Raw genomic sequence first — 21,881 nt, 5'->3', positions numbered from 1 at the left:
GTGGCGGGCTTCCACTGCATCCAGTAGACGCTCAAGAGAGGTGGTGCTAAATCTGGAGGCAGCACGTTTCCTCCCTTTGGCAGCCATCAGTTTCCAGCAGCTTCCTATCCCTTGAGAGTGTTAGCTCTGTGCAGGGATGGCCTTTAAATATGTTGTTTGGTTTACTGAAGGCCTGAAGTGACAACGGGGCGGGCGAATCAGAGGCCACCCCGCCAGCAAACTGGTGTATTTCCTGGGAATGAATTATCAATGAGGCAGGACTCGCCGGAAACAGGACGATACGGTGTGGCAAGCTGCCATTGCGGCTGGCGGGTAAAACGTTCTGTTTCCCACTTGCTACGTGACTTAGGGTGGAATCATCCCAGATTTGCACTATGAATCAACAACTTTGCACAACGACAGAAAAATTCCAAACTACTGTTGGATTACCTTGTGATCGTTTTCCAGGCTTAAGCATTCTCTGTGAGAGCAAAAATAAAGCTGGCATTGTATTAGCGAAAGAAAATAATGAAAATACAAGCATGTGTTAAACATTTAATTCATGAAAATATTACATTAATAAATATTTCACTATAAATGATCAACAACAGAATAATGGGAACAATTCAATCACTGGGTACAAATTTAAATTTACATTTATACTGTGTCTTTAATGTGGAAAATGCCCCAAAGTGCTTCTCTATGGCATAAGGAAAAAATAGATGCCAAGAGAAAGGAGGGGGTGATCCAAAGATTGATCAACAAGGTGAGTTTTATGGAGATTGTTAATTTAAAAGAGTGGAGGTGAAGAAGAGAAGAAGTTTAGGGATGGAAATTCAAAGAATGGAGTCTAGACGGCTGAAGGCAAGGTAGTCAATGGTCGCACAAAGTGAGCAAAGCTGTACAACTGGCCAGAATTAGTGAAATTCAGTAATCAATGGGGTGGGTGCTGTAGGACTGGGAGAGATAGGGATAGGCAAGATCATGAAGGGATTTAAACCCGAGGATGAGAATTTTAAATTTGAAGCACTGGAAGGCCAAGGACCAGCTAGGAGAGCACTGGAATAATTGTGCCTGGAGATGACAAAGGCATGGATGAGGTTTACAGCTAATGAGCTGAGTTAAGGTCAGGGATAGACAACGTTCTGGTAATGGTTGTGCATTGGTCTTTGTGATGGAGAGGATATAGGAGTTGGAAATTCAGCTTGGAGTCACTGAGATTATAGGTAATCTAATTCATTGGGTGTGTTACTTTTAAAAGGAAGGAATTCCCACAAAGCCAATGAACAAAATTTCACTTTTTAAACTTTTACTGCATCAAACCAACTAAAATCAACATAATTCAAACATTAACAGGTGAAGGATATTTCAAAGAAAAAGGTAAATTTCAGTTTAAATAGTCGATACAACAAAGATACACCTTACATAGTTACAAGTATTCGCATTACATCCCGCAAAAACGTGGGACCACATACAATCTCACAATCTTACCAACTTGGCCTCCACTATGTAGGCTCTCTCACTTCCCACTCAATTGTTTTGGCTTTTTGAGTCCCATTTGCCATCAGCCATATTCCATCTGAGTCCCCAGACATGGTTACCACCACAAGGAGCACACCTATGAACCCTCTCTCACTTGGATCACAACAGCCTTGATAGCCCAGAATCTCTACAGACTCCCTTCTTTGAACCCTTTAAGTGGTCTGGTGGGCTCAGGCAACACTGAAACAGCAGCAATGGGTCTCATCCAATCCACAATCCATTTGCTGTTCCAGCCTTCAGTTCTCTGTTTTTCCAACTGTGTAACACACACTGTAACAGGCCTGGGTTTTCACCGAGTCAGGATGACTTGGGATTCCTTTAAAAATAGTGGCCATGTCCCGAATCCGGGATCCCCGACCCCATTCCCAGCCTGTCTGATTTTCAGGAGAGCCTTTTAAGGGTTTGGGCTGGTTCTGGTCAAAAGCCTGTGCACTGCACTCTTGACCTAGTTGGTTCTAGTGCAGGAGTAAGCATGTCCTAGTCCTCTTCAATTTTCATGGAGTCAGGTCAGGTTTTAAATGACTTGTGCTTCAAGGCCCTGCAGAGGAGTCATGAACCATAGTCTGCAGGAGGGGACTTTTTTAAAAAGTAAGTTTTTAAAACGTCCTCCTCATGACCCATATGCCAATGTATGCTCCTACCCACCCCCCATGGCCTCTCTGCCCATGCCCAAGCTATGTTTCTTCCATGAAATTGTTTGAAGACATCAGAATCCCATAGCACTAGGATGAACCTTTCAAACAGACTGCCTCGGCACCCGGCAGCCCATGACTGTCTCTGACCTCTTTCTTGAGTCAGCTGGCCCAATTCCATCCGCACCTGCCTCCTGGCAATGAAGATCCAGTCCTTGCGGACACTTTCTTCCAAGGTGGATGGGCTGAGCCAAGAATTTTCCTAACTCCTGCTACCCACCTTGGTGATGAAAATCCATGCCATATTTTCTGTTCTATTCTCAGAAACCTGCTTCAATAGCACAATCTGTTTGAAGACAACCAAACAGAAAACGGTTTCATTTGAAGTGAACCTTGCTTATTTCCTCTTTACACATACTAATTCTCAGTATGCTCTGAACTGCCAAACAGAAAACACAGGCTGACCCAACCCCCCTGCAAATAGCTTTCTTTTTTCGCTTTGCTTCTTAGCTGTTCATCCCCAAGGTAAGCTCAGGTCACATGGCCATTTCTTGTAACCTAATGATGTCATAATGAGGAAAGCAATTAACACTCTTTCAGAATGCTCCCCAGGCCACTTTGCTCTAAAGGGACATCACACAATAAAAATACAGGCTTTTTCCAGCACATGGGTCATCATAGGAGGTAGTAGCTGAGTCAGTGGAGAGTTTGTCCCAGGAATTGAAGAGATTGATTTAGTTTTTCTGGATGTTTAGTTGAAGAAAATTATGCTACTACAATTCAAAACTATTTCATTGCCTGTAAAACGCTTCGAGGCATCTGGTAGTCGTGAAAAGCACCATATAGATGCAAATCTTTCGTTCTTTCTGCCAAGACTGGATATTGCACAGGCAGTTGGACTCTAGTAGGTTGATGTTCCATAACAGCTACTACACACCACGCCACAAGGATCCAAAACAAATTGGCATTAGAACATCTAACTCAAACAGCTCCAATAAATCTCTATGACTAAAGCATAAATCTCTTATAACTTCCCATATTTATATTAATTTACAAAAATCTATGACTGTGAAATTCAGTTCCATAGCACCACTGGTGCTGGTGCTATGGAAACACAAAACTCAAAATGTCATCCAGAACACATCTGGCCACTTCTGGCGTGGCCCAGGCAGCACACCCCAACTGGAAAAATGCTGATGCAGGCATGCGTGCACATGCCAGAAGCATGCAGAATGCCTAGATCGTGACATCAATTAGCATCTAATGCTGAACTGGCACCTGATTTGCTATTTTGGACCTCACAAGGTCTGTTAACAACCTTTCTTAATCACTCCCAGCTAAACACGTGTTCAGCTGGATGAGAAAACCCTCATCAACATTATTTTAAGGAATCAGCATTCGACTTTCAGGTGAGATGTTTTTGACTTTCTTTTGTTACTGCAGTTAGTGCAAGTACTGTGTTGATGGAGGGGGTGACAGAAGATTTTTGGATTTAAAAAGGGATGCTGCTGCATCCACACAGCGGGGTCATTGGAGTTGGAAGGCCTGTCAGGAGAAAGCCTGCATTCAATGAGGGGTCTATAGTTCCTCTTGAGCTGTAGCATGACATGGAAATGGAGCAGAGGCAGCAGAGAGGGGAAGGCTGCACACAGAGGGAGGATGAGGAGGGCTCTCAGTTGAAGACCCAACCCACCAAGGGTCTTTTGGGAGCTCATTTACTACCTCCACCTCAGACAGGAGCTGTGTCTGACACACTTATGTTTGACCATACATGTGGTGACTGCATTGTGCCACCAGGACCTGCAGCTGCACGAAGACCATATATAGGAATAGAGTGGACTTCGTCCTCTTCCTTACTAAGGAGAAGCAGGTTGAGCAGATGTGTCACGTTGCCAGACTAATGGGATTCCTAATGGTGCAAGGAGCCATTGCCTGCATGGATGTGACTCTGCGGGCCACACATATTAATGGGGTGATGTATCACAATCACAAGGGCTACCACTCCATGAACATACATTTGGTGTGCGGACATGCAGAGCATTAGGTCAGTGAATGCCCACTATCCTGGCAAAAACCACAATGCATTCATCCTGATTCAGTCAGCCTTACCTGCCATCTGTGAGTCACCATGAGGAACCAGGCTGGTTGCGAGGTGATGAGGGATATTCCTTTACACCTGGTTCATGACTCCCCTCTGCCTGAAAGCACAGCATGCAGTCCAGTGGGCAAAGCTGTCGCCAGTTGGTCAGGTGGAGTGGGGCGGAGGTGGGTGGTGTTTCCGGCAGCAATGCAGCGCACTAAATTCTGGCCATCCAAGTGGTGGCCAGCACTCTCTGGGATGTGTTAAGGGGCCTTCAGACTTAACCAAGAGAGGTTCTTAGTACAGCCATGCTAACCATCTCATCTCTCCCTTTCATTCCGCAGGAGTACAACATCAGGAGCATGGAGTCTGGTGAACTAGCTGTATGCCTCATGGCATACAGAGAGCAGAGATAAAGGAGGAGAGATTGATGGAGATGCCTGGCTGGGCAGCAGGAGGAGCAGCACCCTCAAGAAAGGGGACAGCTGGGGCTCCTGGGCATGCCACTTAAGAGCCACAGCGAGCCATCGCTGGTTGGCACCTAGCTATACCCAAGGTCCACAGGTGGAGCCTGTCATCCATGCAGATGACCGAAAACCACTGTCGCCAAAGATTGCACATGTTCAGGAAACTGGTCAGTCACATTTGCCAGCTGCTGCAGGATTTGGCACCATGTGGACATGGAGGGCATCTACTGCTAGTGGCCGTGAAAGTGACCGTGGCATTCAATCTTTACGCCACTGGCTCCTTTCAGGGCTCCACAGCTGAACACTGCAGATCTCGCAAACCTCCACACACAAGTCATCCAGGAGGTCACGGATGCCATCTTCGCGTAGGGACACAACTTTGTGCATTTCACCAAGGATCAGGAAAGCCAGGAAGCAAGAGCGCTGGGATTTGCACAGATCTCAGGTTTCCCACAGGTGCAGGGTGCCATCGACTGTACTCAGGTGGCACTCAGATCTCCATGGCAACAAGCAGTCAACTACGTCAACTGCAAGGGCTTCCACTTTCTGAATGTTCAGCTGGTCCAACAAAACCACATCCTACAGGCCTTCACACGATTCCCAGGAAGTGTCCGCGATTCCTACATCCTCAGTCAGTCACAGATCCCTGACGTCTTTCGGGGTCCAGAGGCTGCAGTGTTGGTTCCTCGGGGACAAGGGCTATCCACAGAGGACATGGCTGATGACGCCTGTGCAGTAGCCTCAGAGTCCAGTAGAGAGAAGGTACAAGAAGACTCATGCTGCAACTCGCGCTTTGGTGGAGCAAACCATTGGGATGTTGAAAATAAGGTTCTGGTGCCTGAACAAGTCTGGTGGAGCCCTGCAATACAGTTCACAGAGGGTGTCATGCACCATTGTCGCCTGCTCTTCACAATCTGGCGCTTCAACCAGGGGAGGAGCTGGCTGAGGAGATGGAGAAGCTGCACAACTCCTCCGATGAGGAGGACATCGACAGGGATTAGGGTGAGGAGGTCCCTGAAGGTGAGGGTAATGGCAATGAGACCATCACGTTGTCCAGGTGCACTCGAGAGGCCCTCATAGCCACTAGGTTTGTGGAGGATGATGACAGCATGCAGTGAGGAGACGCCACAGATCGTCACATTGCATCTGTGAACATTTGATTCCTGTCTGGCTAACAGCAGCATACATACCCTCAGTGATAAGGCTCCTGTCATGGAGATGCAGCTTGGGCCCATAGTCCCTACATTCCAAATGGATGATGACGACATGCACTCCATAGATCCTCACATAGCTTATGTGAACGTCTGACTGATGGCAGCTCACTTGCACTCTCTGAACAGGGTCATATCATGGAGATGCAGCAGGGAAACTTTAACTTCTCCTGATCCTATCGCATCCTTCGTGAGCTGAATCCTTCAGGACCACACTGTCAGGGGACACAGATTCTGATGAGATTGGGGGCCAGCCGCACCTCAAAGTTGCTGAGAGCACAGAGAGAAAACAACGGACCTCTGGCCAACGACCAGGACATTCTGGCAGCAACGATAAGCCCCATCGAGGTGCAGGCATGACTGATGTGTCCAGTGACAGTGAAGGTACACCATTAGTGTGCTAGGAAGGTTGCACAAAGCACAGGGAAGAAGCCCTGGACTGAGACACTTGCTTTTATCTTGTGCAGGAACCAAGGTTTCACATATGAGTGGCACAAACACTGCTGAACACATCATAGCAAGGAGCCATAGGCAAGGACACATTCTTGGGAGTTAATTTACAATAGTGAACATTATGTATAAGTGATTAACACCAATGCCCAGGCTGTGCAACTACATCTTCTTAACCTTCCTAACCCTGCTGCTATGTCTTGACGCTCTCCCGACATCCACAGCAGAGCTAGGGGCAGCCTGCTGACTGCTACACTCCGTTTTTGATGACCTTGACAGGCGTCCTCTAGGGGGTCGAGACCTGGAGGGCCCCAGCCTGCTTTCAGGGTCCTTTTGTGTGGCAGTGGAACACTCCTCAGCATGTGGAGCTGGAGCTGCTGGGGTCACAGGAGTAAGGGATTCAGATGGGCTAGATACTCCAGGAGTCACCTGGGTGGATGTCCCCGGGGTGTGCACCTGCTGATCCTCCTCCCTATGGGTGCCCCAAGGCCCCTGTCTGTCTCCTTGAGGAGGAGAAGGAGAAGCTGGAGTGAGATCGAGCTGCCCCACACCCTTCTCGCATTGACACTACTGGAGGCACCAGCGATGGAGTTCAGCCCTCGCAGCAGTGCAAGATCAATGTCTTGGACCAAGGTCTCCATGGCAGCCGCCATTCTCCCACTGATGACCTTGGTGCTTTGGCGAGCTGATACAATCAACTCAGACTGAAGGCGGATGGATTTCTCCATCGTGCCTTGCAATTTGAGGAGCATAGCAGACATCTCTCCCTGACATTCACAAGCTTGCCTTTTCCAGCTCCAGCAACAGAGGTCTGGCTGAATCCAGAGGCTCCTCATCTGACTCATCAGATGTCTGGCCTCCAGCAGTCCCCCATGTGCCAGAGACCTGGGAAGTCCCTGTCGCCGCCGCCTGCTGTGGATCAGACATTGCGAAGTACTCACCAGATTATGACCCCGAGGCTGCTCTAGAGCTAGGTCCCACTGACGTGTGTTTCTCTGCATTGGTGGAGGGCGTGGGTGGGCTGTGACGGGTCTTCAATGAAGGTATCATCAGATTCTTCTTCTGAGATGCCTTTGGGACTTGACTCAAGGACCTAGGTCATAGACCCCCTCAGCTGCTTCCCAGATGTGCCTGCGAAAGCAAGGAGAGATAATTAGCTCATGGCAGAGGACTGCGGAACAGGGGAACTAACTCACAGCATGGTTGTCTGATGGATATTGCACTGTTGAATCCTCACTTGGCTGAGCACTGCTGACCTCACCATCAGCACAGGAATGGTCCAGATCATTGCTGGCCAGCTAGATGACTCTATTTTCAAATTTTGTGAGGACCTTGATGTCAGGCATTCCTCCACCAGTCTGTGACCTTTCCCTTTTGCTGTGTGCCAGCTTGCCTTGCATGAATAAAGATAGAGTGAGTGTAAGCAGGGTGCCTGCCAGGCCAGATGATAAAGATGCCTGGCATGTGTGTGGGTGGTGAATGGTGCCATTGATGGGATGAGGACATGATCTGCAAGGCAATTGAAGGTATGTGTGAGAGAGTGAATGGTGATGTCCCTTGAACTGGCAATGAGTGAGATCCCTGTAGGCACGTGATGGGCTTGAGAGTGTGTGTTGAGAGTGATGAGAAGAGTGGCTTACCCTGATGGAATGGAGGAAATCATTCATCCTCTTTTGGCACTGGATGGCTGTCCTCTTTTGCAGGGCGTTGGCGCTGACCACCGCTGCTTCCGCCTCCCATGCTGGATTGATTACTTTGCATGCTGGTCTTCGTCCAGAGCAGCAGTAGAGGACATCGCGGCGGGCCTGCACTACATCCAGTAGGCGCACGAGGGAGGCGTTGCTAGATTTTGGGGCAGCATGTTTCCTCCCTTTGGCAGCCATCAGTTCCCAGCATCTTCCTATACCTCGAAGAGTAGGCCTGTGTAGGGGCGGCCTTTAAGTATGGTGCCCGGTTTATTGAAGGCCTGAGGTGATGGCGGGGTAGGCAAATCAGAGGCTACCCCACCAGCAATCCGGTGTGTTTCACGGGAATGCAAAATTAATGAGGCGGGACATGCTGGAAATGGGGTGATACAGCGTGAAAAGCTGCCATTGTGGCCGGCGGGTAAAACGTCCTTTTTCCAGCCCGCTACCGCACCTAGTGCAAATCTGTGATTATTCTGCCCACCATTTCCACATTGGAAAGTTTGGGCTCCAAGCTCTGCATGAGGCCTTATATCACATTGGAATCAGATACCTTCATGCTCTTTGACAATTACAAGATGCTCTGTGGCATGTCAACCACTACACCAAGCATCTCAGTGTGCATGCCCAATAGCATTCTCCTTCACACCACTCAGCGAAGTCTTCATCTGAGTCCTTTGCATCAAGACTCATCTGTGACCTAAGATGAGTCAGTGAGGTGGCACACACATTACCCTTTCCCCCTGGCCTTGCTGCAGTCTACTTATGCTCTATGACTCACCTAGTATTGCTCCCTCATTCTTCTGAACTCCAGCGAATATAATCCTAACCGACTCAATCTCTCCTCATATGTCAGTCCCGCCTTCCCAGGAATCAGTCTGATAAATCTTCGCTGCACTCCCTCTATAGCAGGAACATCCTTCCTCAGATAAGGAGATCAAAACTGCACACAATATTCCAGGTGTGGTCTCACCAAGGCCCTGTATAATTGCAGCAATGCATCGCTGCTCCTGTACTTGAATCCTCTCGCGATGAAGGCCAACATGCCATTTGCCTTCTTTACTACCTGCTGCACCTGCATGCTTACTTTCAGCGACTGGTGTCCGAGGACACCCAGCTCTCATTGTACATTCCCCTCTCTCAATTTATAGCCATTCAGATAATAATCTTCTTTCCTGATTTTGCTATCAAAGTGGATAACCTCACATTTATCCACATTATACTGCATCTGCCATGCATTTGCCCACTCAGCTTGTCCAAATCACACTGAAGCATCCTCCTCACAGCTCACCCTCCCACCAGTTTTGTGTCATCTGCAAATTTGGAAATATTACATTTAGTTCCCTCATCTAAATCATTAATATATACTGTGAATAACTGGGGTCCCAGCACCGATCCCTGTGGTACCCCACTAGTCACTGCCTACCATTCGAAAAAAGACCCGTTTATTCCTACTCCTTGTTTCCTGTCTGCCAACCAGTTTTTTATCCATCTCAATACACTACCCCCAATCCCATGCGCTTTAATTTCTTATCTCTTATGTGGGACTTTGTTGAAAGCCTTCTGAAAGTCTAAATAAACCACATCCACTGCCTCCCCCTCATCAACTCTACAAGTTACATCCTCGAAAAATTCCAGTAGATTTGTCAAGCATGATTTCCCTTTCGTAAATCCATGCTGACTCTGTCCGATTCTGCCATTGTTTTTCAAGTGCTCAGCTATTAAATCTTTTATAATGGACTCTAGAATTTTCCCCACGACCGACATCAGGCTGACTGGTCTATAATTCCCCGTTTTCTCTCTACCTCCCTTTTTAAATAGTGGGGTTACATTAGCTACCCTCCGATCTGTAGGAACTGTTCCAGAATCTATAGAATTTCGGAAGATGACCACCAATGCATCCACTATTTCTAGGGCCACTTCCTTAAGTACTCTGGGATGTAGATTATCAGGCCCTGGGGATTTATCGACATTCAATCCCACCAATTTCTCCAACACCATTTCCCTACTAATACTGATTTTTTTCAGTTCCTCCCTCTCACTAATCCCTGTGTTCCTCAACATTTCTGGTATGTTATTTGTGTCCTCCTTTGTGAAGAAAGAACCAAAATATGTATTTAGTTGGTCAGCCATTTCTTTGTTCCCCATTATAAATTCCCTGTTTCTGACTGTAAGGGACCTACATTTGTCTTCATCAATCTTTTTCTCTTCACATACCTATAGAAACTTTTACAGTCAGTTTTTACATTCCCCGCAAACTTACTCTCGTACTCTATTTTCCCCTTCTTAAACAATCCCTTGTTCCTCCTTTGCTGAATTCTAAAGTGCTCCCAATCCTCAGGTCTGTTGTTTTTTTCTGGCCAATTTGTATGCTTCTTCCTTGGATCTAATACTATCTCTAATTTCCCTTGTAAGCCATGGTTTGGCCACCCTTCCTATTTTACTTTGGTGCCAGACAGGAATAAACAATTGTTGCAGTTCACCCATTCACTCTTAGAACATTTGCCAATGCCTATCCACCATCATCCCTTTAAGTAACATTTTCCAATCCATCATAGCCAACTTGCACCTCATACCATCATAGTTTCCTGTATTAGTCTCAGAGTCAACTACATCACTCTCCATCTTGATGAAGAATTCTATCCCCAAGGGGCCTCACACAACTAGACAGCCAATTATTCCTTTCTCATTACACAATACCCAGTCTAGGATGACCTGTTCTCTAGTTGTTTCCTCAACGTATTGATCCAGAAAACCATTCCGTATACACTCCAGGAATTCCTCCTCCATGGTATTGTTACTAATTTGATTTGCCCAATCTATATGCAGATTAAAGTCACCCATAATTACAGATGTTCCTTTATTGCATGCATCTCTAATTTCCTGTTTAATGCAATTCCCAACATCACCACCACAGTTTGGGGTCTATATACAACCCCACTAATGTTTTTTGCCCCTTAGTGTTTCTCAGCTCTACCCATACAGATTCCACATCGTTGGAGCTAATATCTTTCCTCACTATTGCGTTAATTTCCTCTTTAACCAGCAATGCAACTCCACCGTCTTTTCCTTTTTGCCTGTCCTTCCTAAATACTGAATACCGCTGGATGTTCAGTTCCCATCCCTGGTCACCCTGCAGCCATGTCTCCGTAATCCTGACAATATCATACCTGTTTACATCCATTTGCGCGGTTAATTCATCCAATTTATTGCAAATGCTCCTCGCATTAAGGCACAAAGCCTTAAATCTTGTCTTTTTAACATTACTTGCCCCGTTCCCACTATTTTTCACTGAGGCCCTGTTTGATTCTTGTCCTTGATTTCTCTGCCTATCACTTTTCTTATTCCCCTTTCTGTCTTTTGTTCTTGTCCTTGATTCCCCCTCCTCTGACTCCTTGCATAGGTTCCCATCGTCCTGCCATTTTACTTTAAAACCTCCCCAACCACTCTAGCAAATATTCCCCCTAGGACATCAGTGCCGGTCCTGCCCAGGTGTAACCCGCCCACCTCCCCCAGAACCGGTCCCAGGAATCTGAAACCCTCCCCCTCACGCCATCTCTTCAGTCACGTATTCATCCAAAATATCCTGCTATTTCTACTCTGACTAGCACGTGGCATTGGTAGTAATCCTGAGATCACTACCTTTGAGGTCCTACTTTTCAACTTACTTCCTAACTCCCTATATTCTGCTTTTAGGATCTCATCCCTTTTTTTACCTATGTCATTTGTACCAATGTGTACCATGACCACTGGCTGTTCACCCTCCCCCTTCAGAATGTCCTGTAGCCACTCTGAGACATCCTTGACCCTAGCACCAGGGAGGCAACATATCATCCTGGAGTCTCATTTGCGGCCACAGAAACGCCTATCTATTCCTCTTACAATTGAATCCCCTATAACTATTGCATTCCCACACTTTTTATTCCTCCCCTTTGCAGTAGAACCAACCATGATGCAACGAATTTGGTTGTTGCTGCTTTCCCGAAAGGCCATTCCCCCCAACAGTATCCAAAGCAGTATATGTTTTGCAGGGGAATAGTCCCAGGAGATTCCTGCACTGCCTGCCTAGTCCTCTTGCTCTGCCTGGTGGTCGCCCATTCTCTTCCTGCCCGTGGACTCTTAGCCTGCGGTGTGACCACCTCTCTGTACATGCTATCCACGATGCTCTCCGCTTCGCGGATGCTCCACAGTGTCCCCAGCTGCTGCTCCAGCTCCAAAACCCGGGCTTCCAGGAGCTGCAGCTGGAGACACTTTCCGCACACATGCTAGCCCCGGGCACTAGAAATGTTCCTGACTTTCCACATAGAGCAGGAGGAGCACACCACAGCTTTGAGCTCTCCTACCATGACTTATCCCTTTAAAATAAATGAAACCTTTTGGAAGATACTTAATATCAAATAATATCAATTACTCCAGGGCCCTTCTTCCCTGCTCCTTGTTGTTACATATAGCCCTTACAAACAATAAACCACAAAATAAGACCTTAAAAACTATAAGGGATAAAAGTAGTAAATACTTACCCGACCGTACTCATGGTACTCAAAGCAGCACTCCAGTGCAGGTAGTGAGCGAGAGAGGGAATGTCAGTGTGTGTGTTGCAACATGTTTGGGTGATGTGCCAACCACAACTAAATGATGGAAGTATGTGAAAGCAGCAAGAGGTGTTTGTGAGGCTGGCAGCATTGTGGAAGTGTGAGGGTGAGGTGGACTCTCTGAATGTTAGCTGTGAATCCTGATTGCTGATGGGTAAGTGATGGGGATATGGTGTATTGAGCAGTGTGAGAGGTTGTTGGTGTGTTGGGTAGGAGATGAAATTTGAAGGCATATTCACTGACCTTAACCACACAGCTGAGGTAATTGAAGTGGCACTGTTGCTAAGTCCTCAGGGCCAGGTTTTGGAAGTTGACCTCTGTGGCCACCTGCTTCCATTCCTTTTTCAGGGTGTTCCTTTGGGCCTCTTGATCCCCTGTGGAAACATGGCCTCTTTCCTTATTTCAACAGTCATCACTAAGGCCTCCAATGTCACATCTGAAGGTCTGGGAGCCCTCTCTCTGCTCTGCTTATCCAATCACAGTTCCCTTCCTTCCAGCAAAGCCTACCAGACATTTGCAGCAGCTGCTGTAGCCTAAGTCCACTTCCCCTTTAAGCAGTTCTGATTTTTAAAAATTCATCCATGGATTGTGAGCATCGCTGGCTAGGCCAGCATTTATTGTCCATCCCCAATTGCCCTTGAGAACGTGGTGGTGAGTTGCCTTCTTCAGCTGCTGCAGTCCATGTGGTGTAGGTACAACCACAGTTAGGGAGCTGTTAGGGAGGGTGTTCGAGGATTTTGAACCAGTGACAGTGAAGGAACAGTGATATATTTCAAAGTCAGGATGGTGAGTGGCTTGAAGGGGAACTTCCAGGTGGTGGTGTACCCATGCATCTGCTGCCCTTGCCCCTCTAGATGGTAGTGGTTGTGGGTTTGGAAGGTGTTGTGCAGACAGGCTTGGTGAGTTCTTGCAGCGCATTTTGTAGATGGTACACATGGCTGCCACTTTGCGTCAGTGGCAAGGGGGAGTGAGTGTTTGTGGAAGGGGTGCCAATCGAGCAGGTTGCTTTGTCTTGGATGGTGTGGAGCGTCTTGAGTGTTTTTGGAGCTGCACTCACCCAGGCAATTGGAGAGTATTCCATCACACTCTTAACTTGTGCCTTGTAGATGGTGGAAAGGCTTTAAGGAGTCAGGAAGTGAGTTACTTGCCGCAGGGTTCCAAGCCTCTGACCTGCTCTTGTAGCCACAGTATTTATATGGCTAGTCCAGTTTCTGGTAACCCCTAGGGTGTTGATAGTGGGGGATTGGAAGGTCATCGACCCGAAAAGTTAGCTCTGTTTCTCTCCACAATGCTGTCTGACCTTCTGAGTATTTCTAGCAGTTTTTATTTTTATCCCCTCTAAGAGAGGTACGCTGCCTTGAAGTGCAGGCTCGCTGTGTGTTGTGTTAGCTACACATGCACCTGGGCCACCTGCTGTGCATATAGCCAGTCAGCAGCATGTTTCACCCTGGGCTGCACACTACAATCGTGTTGATGAGCAGGCAGCACCAAAATTGCATGCTGCCTGCCTTGACGGGGACAGGGCTCGGAATAATTGTGCATCGCAATCCCTGCCAGCACCTATCAGGCCTAATGGAATTTTTCTCCCATATCTACATTTGTATAAACAGATTATCGTATGGGTTCCTTCAACACTGTATCATATCACAATATAAATGACACCTTTTATTTCCAATTTTTTCATTTCTTTTTAATGTATACTAAATATCAGATAGACTAATAACTAGTTCCAAAAACTACTTTCTCTTACCACAGCACCTGCTGTTCACCAAGTCAAATCTTGCAATAACAGTGATTCAATTTACCTCAATATTATAGCCACAATGAATGCGCTGAGGGTACGACTAGTAAGAAAACAATTGTTATATAAATAGACATATTTATGAGAAAGGGTAATGCAATCAGATCCATACTATGGCCGCATACAATTCAAGCTTCTCTTTTTCACTTTGTAGTGTCATTTGAGCTCCTCAATTTAATTACAGGTTTGTATCTCACTTACAGGTATGTATTCTCCCATGTGTTAATCACTCGTCCTGTCTTTAGACTTTGCACCATCAGTTCTTTAGAAACAAAAAAGCACAACCTGGAAATGTGGTCACACCTGAAAGCAGGTGAGTAGGGGGCAGTGCGTGCCTGTTACTAGGTCCTGGGGACCATGAGAAATTAATGTTAGGACCTCATCATGATTCAGGTGTGCACTTAGCGACAAAAGTACAATCCATTGGCTGGGTGCCTGCTTCAAGAGTGGAAAATTAAGCTTCACTGCCGCCACTTAAAGACAGCCAGTACCTATTAATGGGGAGGTGCACTCTGGCTGCAGGCAACAGCAAAACTTTAAAAATATCTGGAAGAGATCCAGATAGAGCTCCCAGGTTTTCTGATATCACCTCAAGGTTCTGGTCCAGGTGATGAACAGGAGGTAGGTCCTGCTCCCCCTGCCCCCACCACAGGAGGAAGAAAGCCCTCCAGGCAATACCTCCACCCACAATAGAAAGAGGTCATTCAGGGGTTTGATGCGAGGAGTTTATCTGTAGTGTATGGCTGTAATGCTGAAAGAGGTTCAATAACCTCGCCAATGTTTTCAAGGTAACAATACTGCACTCTCTCTGCTCACACCTCACTGAACACAATACTTCTTCACTTGCTTCTTTTTACTCTTCTAAAATTACTACACCACGCTTCACTCCACGTTCTTCTTTTCGTATTCTCTCATTCACTATTAGAACCCTCACCGCCACACTTCACATCTTTAATACTGCATAATAACTATTCCACCATGACAGGCACATTCTCCAAACACATAGAATGTCTCAAACATATTCCCTTCTTTCTTGCAGGAGGAGACTGTGTCACCTCTGCCAGAAGACTGGGATAAGAGCAGGCTGAATCCAGAAGTTTCTTCTGGAAGAAAACGTGCTGGCCATCATGGACAGGGGGTGAATCATGGCAGTGATGAGTGGCAATATTTGGCAAGATGTCTCTCTCTGTCTCTTCACGTCATATCATCTTTTTCCTTTTATATTTCGATCTTCCTTCACATGCAACATAAATTATAGCTGCTTTTACCAGCTTCATGTTCCTCTGCTCTGCCTTCACATTAGAAGCTAACCCTTACACTTCTCATTCTTTTCAGTGCTTAAGATATGGCAAGACATCTGCCACTTCAGGAAGAGCAGGGAAGCCTTCTAAATCTGACCATAGCAAGCACTAACTTAGAGACCGACAGTGTGTATATTTCAGGCTAGCTTGGAGAAGGGGGTCTTCACATGATGGATAATGTGGAGTAACAGGCTTGCAGGGAGACAGGTGACTAGGCCAGATTGAGAGAGGCTCATGTAGGAATTCAGCGCATGGGGGAAAGAGGTGTGGTATACATAGGAATTATTCTACTTCAGGAACAGGAGCAGCTGAGCAGAAATGGTCCCTGGGTGTAAGCCTCACCTTTGGAGCTGAGTTTGAAAAAAAAAATCAAACAGTGACATCACAGGAAAACCGTAAGTTCATTGGTTGGCAAGAAACTCCTATTAGGGAGTGTCTTTAAATAGCTGCAAATTAGAAAAAAGCATATTATTTTTAAAGTAGCAGCTACTTGGATTTGAGTAAGAAACACTTGGAATAAAGGGCAATCAGAGCCAGTAATGTAAAATAATATAAGTAAATCAAAGTAAAATAAAGTTAACATAAGGGAAGTTAAGACATGGCAGGGCAGCTCGATCGTGTGGAATGCACCCCTGTAATATGTGGGAAGTTGTGGCCACTACTACTGACCTAGACAACCACATGTACAGGAAGTGTTGTCAGCTGCAGAAACTTGAGCTCCAGGTTTCAGAGCTCAAGCGGCAGCTGGAGTTATTGTGGCACATCTGCGAGGCTGAGAGCCTGAATAGAACATTAAGAGAAGTGGTCACACAGCAGGTTAGGAGCATGGAGGCAGAAAGGGAATGTGTGACCGCCATGCAGTCCAAGTTGCAGGAGTTCCCTGGGGTCCCACTCGCTAATCGGTTTTCTGCTTTGGATACTGGTGAGGGTGTTAGTTCCTCAGAGGAATGCAGTCAGAACCAAGGTTGTGGCACCACAAGCAGCTTGGCTGTACAGGAGGGGAGGAAGAAGAAAAGGAGAGCAATGGTGATAGGGGATTCATTAGTTAGGGGAACAACAGGCATTTGTGTGGCTGTAGATGTGACTCCAGGATCGCATGTTGCCTCCCTGGTGCCAGGGTCAAGGATGTCACTGAGCGGCTGCAGGACGTTCTTCTGGGGGATGGTGAACAGCCAGAGGTCCTGGTCCACGTTGGTACCAATGACTTAGGTAGGAAGGGGGATGTGGTCCTGCAGACAGAATTTAGGGAGCTAAGTAGAAAATTAGCAGGCAGAACCTCAAAAGTAGTAATCTCCGAATTACTCCCAGTGCCATGTGCAAGTGAGTACAGAAATAGGAGGATGAGGCAAATAAATGCGTGGTTGGAAAGATGGTGCAGGAGGGAGGGCTTGAGATTCCTGGGACACTGGGCCTGACTCTGAGGTAGATGGCACCTGTACAAGCCGGACAGGTTGCACCTGAACAGAGCTGGGACTGAGTTCCTTGCGGTGCGTTTTGCTAGTGCTGTTGTGGGGCTTTAAACTATCTCGGTAGTTGTGTGGGAACCAGGAAAGAATATTAGAGAGTAAAACCAAGGTGCACAAAATACTGGGAGAGACAGGTAGCACTAGAAGAGAGAATGGTAAGTTAATAGGTGAAGTCGGAGTAAGGGAGAAAGTAATGTAGTCTAAATCAGGGTTATACTTTATGTATGTGAATGCACGGAGTATATTAAATAAGATTGGTGAGATACAGGTGCAGATTACCATGCGGAATTATGATGTTGTGGCGATAACAGACCTGGCTCAAGGAAGGGCAGGACTCAGTGTTAAATATTCCTGGGTACAAGGTGTTCAGGAAACAGGGCAGGAAGTAAAGGAGGGGTGGTGGTATTGGTTAAGGAGAGCATTGCAGTGCTGGAGATGAGGATGTCCCAGAGGGTTCAAGGACATAATCATTTTGGTTAGAGCTAAGGAACAAAAAGGGTGCAAATGCATTGCTCAGTGTAGTCTATAGGCCACCAACTAGTGGGAAGGTTGTAGAGGAACAAATCTGTAGGGGAATTACAGAGAGGTGCAAAGATTATAGAGTAGACCCGAATATAGACTGGGATAGTGGTATGGTAAAGGGCAGAGAGGGGCAAGAGTTCCTAGAGTGCGTTCAGGAGAATTTTCTACGGCAGTATGTGTCCAGTCCAACAAGAAAGGAGGCACTGATAGACCTGGTTCTTGGAAATGAGGTGGGTCAAGTAGATCATGTGTCACTGGGGGAACATTTAGGAGACAATGATCATTGAATCATAAGGTTTAAGGTGATGGTAGAAAAGGACAATAGGCAATCCAGAGTAAGAGTAATTAACTGGGGGAGAGCCGGCTTCAATGGGGTAAGAATGGAGCTGGGCCGGATAGACTGGAACCAAAGGTTGGCAGGGAAATCTGTGGCTGAACAATGGGTTACTTTCAAATAAGAAATGGTTCAGGCACAGTCAAGATATGTTCCCTCAAAAGGGAAAGGTAAGACAAACAAATCCAGAGTTCCTGGATGAAAAAGAGGATAGAAATTAAGATCAAGAAGAAAAGGTGTGCTTATGACAGGTATCAGGTAGAAAGTACAACTGAGGACCAAACTGAATATAAAAGGTTCAGAGGAGAGGTGTAGAAGCGCATAAGAGAACCAAGAGGGATTATTAGAAATGACTGGCAACCAACATAAAGGGGAATACCAAATAGGCACATAAATAGTGGTAAAGGCACATAAGGGTGGTAAAAGGAGTAGGGTTGATTAGGGACCAAAAAGGGGATTTGCACATGGAGGCAGGGGGCATAGCTGAGGTATCAAATGAATACTTTGCATTTGTCTTTACCAAGGAAGCAGATGCTACCCAGGCCATGGTGATAGCCATAATCTGTCTTTAGAAGGGTTCGAAATTGATAAGGAGGTGGTATTGGATAAACTGATGATACTTAAAGTTGAAAAGGCACTGGGACCGGATGAGATGCATCCAAGGATATTGAAGGAAGTGATAGTGGAAATTGCAGAGGCACTGGCCATAAACTTTCAGTCTTCCCTAGACTCAGGGGTGGTGCCAGAGAACTGGAGAATTGCAAAAATTACACCCTTGTTCAAAAGAGGTTGGATGGGTAAATCCAGGAATTACAAACCAGTCAGTATAAGTTTGGTGGTGGGGAAGCTTCTAGAAACAGTTAGTCGGGATATAATTAATAGTCACATGGAAAAATGTGGGCTGATAAGGAAGAGCCAGAATGGATTTCGTAAGGAAAAATCGTGTCTAGCTATCTTGTTGGAGTTTTTTGAAGGGGTAACAGAAAAGGTTGATGAGAATAATGCTGTTGATGTGGTGTACATGGACTTCCAAAAGGCATTCGATACAATGCTGCGCAATAGACCTATGAGAAAAATCATGGAATAAAAGGGGCAGGAGCAACATGGATACAAAATTGGCTGAGTAATAGGAAACGGTGAGTAATGGTTAATGGATATTTTTCGGACTAGAGGAAGGTTTGTAGTGGAGTTCCCCGGGGGTCAGTATTTGGACCCTTGCTTTTTCTGATATACATTGATGATTTAGATCTTGGTGTGCAGGGGACAGTTTCAAAGTTTGCAGATGATATAAAACTTGGAAGCATTGTAAACTGTGAGGAGGACAGTGTAGAACTTCAAAAGGACATAGACAAGTTGGCGGAGTGGGCAGATAGGTGGCAGATGAAGTTCAATGCGGAGAAATGTGAAGTGATTCATTTTGGTAGAAAGAACATGGCGAGCCAATATAAAATAAGGGGTACAAACTCAGAAGGGCGTGCAGGAGCAGAGGGACCTGGGTCCCTCTATGTGCATAAGTCATTAAAAGTGGCAGGACAGGTGGAGAGAGCAGTTAATAAAGCATACAGTATCCTGGGCTTTATTAATAGGGAAATAGAGTACAAGGGCAAGGAGGTTATGCTGAACTTGTACAGGACACTAGCTAGATCTCAGTTGGAGTACTGTATACAGTCCTGGATGCCACACTTTAGGAAAGATGTCAACACATTGGAGAGAGTGCAGAAGAGGTTTACAAGAATGGTCCCAGGGATGAGAAACTTCAGTTATGAAGATAGATTGGAGAGGCTAGGACTGTTCTCCTTGGAGAGGAAAAGGCTAAGAGGAGATTTGATAGAGGTGTTCAAGATCATGAGAGGGTTGCACAGAGTAGATAGGGAGAAACAGTTCCTGTTCATAAAAGGATTGAGAACAAGAGGCTACAGATTTAAAGTGATTTGCCAAAAGAAAATGGGATGTGAAAAAAAACTTTTACACACAGCGAGCGGAATTTTCCCATCCTGCCCGTGGCGGGTTTCGTGGTGGGAGAGAGCGGAGAATCCAGCAGCAGGCAGAAAGTCGGAAAACCGCTGACATAAAAACAGCTTGCAATTCTCCCGATGGTGGGTTTGTGGCATGTCAGTTATCCCACCGACTAATGGCGTGAACGCCATTTGCATTCATTAACATCTCATGAATACCCTTTAAAACAGCTACTCGCTGGAATCTTGTCAGGCCTTCGAATCTTGTGTCACGCCAGCGGGAAATTACATCGGCCTCAAACCCGTTTGAAAAGGGGAGGCGTGCACAAGTTGGACCTCAGTTCGCTCATAACTTCGAGGTGAGTGGAACATACATAGCCTACCTGCCATAGCGCTGCGCCGATCTTGTTGTGATGAACGCCAGCCTCTCTGCTGGGGCTGTAGGGTTGGTCTGCTCCTGCTCTTTGTCTACATTGTCCCAAAGAACACCACTGTGCGTGGTAATCATGTAGGTCTCCATTTTCAGTAAGCAGCACTTCAACTGGGGGTGGCCGAGGCAAGGGTGGGGTTGATGAACACAAGGTGGGCAATGGGGAAAGGAAGGCTGTGAAATGGCAGTGAAGGGGAAGGGCTAACACGAGGGGGAGAATGGGGAGGGAAGGCTGTGGAATGGCAGTGAGGGGGAAGGGCAAATACGAGGGGGGCAACAGGGAGGGAATGCTGTGGAATGGCAGTGAGGGGGAAGAGCGAACATAAGGGGAGCAACGGGGAGGGAAGGCTGTCGAATGGCAGTGAAGGGGAAGGGCGAACACAAGGGGGCCTTTCTGGGGTTGCCCTCTAACTTATTGTTGCTGCAGGAGTCTGCTTAGAAAGAAAGGAGGAAGACTTCCTTGCATGAAAGCCACTGAAAGCCAATGGCTTCATTAGCATTGTTAAAGGGCTACTCAGAACTCAGTGACTTCACATCACAGTTGCTGCATCTCAAAAGTAACACATAGGAATTTAGAATTTGGGAATGCAGGCAAAAGTGAAGGAGGGACAGCTGTATCATGTAGGGCATTCTGAGCCTAATCTACAGCTATGCCCCACCGACGTGCGTGTCTCTGAGCTGGTGGAGGGTGCTTGTGAGCACCATGACAGTTCTTCTGGATCTTCCTCTTTGGACGTAGTCTGGCAACTTGCACTGGTCCTCAACTGGCTTGGGGGTCATGATCTGCTGGTGCCTAGAAAACAGAGTTTCAGTTAATGAGCATGAGCTAGATAAGACTGCATGTGACTCACTGTGATTGTCAGGATTTGATGAGGTGATGGAGCTGTGATCTATACTGGGTTGCTGGGAGAGACCGATCTCCCCTTCCCCACAGGAGCGATCCCTGTCCTCCCCAGCCAGCTAGGCTGCAGCCTCCTTGAATTCAGTAAGGGCAATGATGTTGACCGTCCTCCCCCAGTCTGCCATTCCCCTCCCGTCTGTTGTGCGCCAGCTTGGCCTGTGTGAAGAAAGAAAGGCATGTAATGAGAAGGGGTGGAGCAGAGGTTTGGTGAGATGCATGTCCCCAGAAGGGGCCAGAGGATTGAGTGTGAGCAACATGATAGATGGGATGGTGGTGATGTGAAAGTCTCGGTCAGAAAATGCATGTAGATATGTGTCCCCTGCTAATGGTTGTGTGAGACTCCTGAAGAGAGTAGACATTTGAGTGCATGATGCCATAATAAGGATTTGATATTGGAGGGAGTTGAAAGATGACTTACCCTGGTGGAGCAGATCCTCTTCCTGCACCAGGTGGCATTTCGGGTGCGGTTGCCAGCCATGCTGACCTGCTCTGCGACAGCCTCCCAGGCTGGAGAGGTGAGACTGCTGTGCTTC

This window comes from Cetorhinus maximus, chromosome 18 (assembly GCF_964194155.1).
Source record: "Cetorhinus maximus chromosome 18, sCetMax3.hap1.1, whole genome shotgun sequence".
In the NCBI taxonomy this organism is placed as follows: Eukaryota; Metazoa; Chordata; class Chondrichthyes; order Lamniformes; family Cetorhinidae; genus Cetorhinus; species Cetorhinus maximus.
This window is presented reverse-complemented; position numbering follows the sequence as displayed.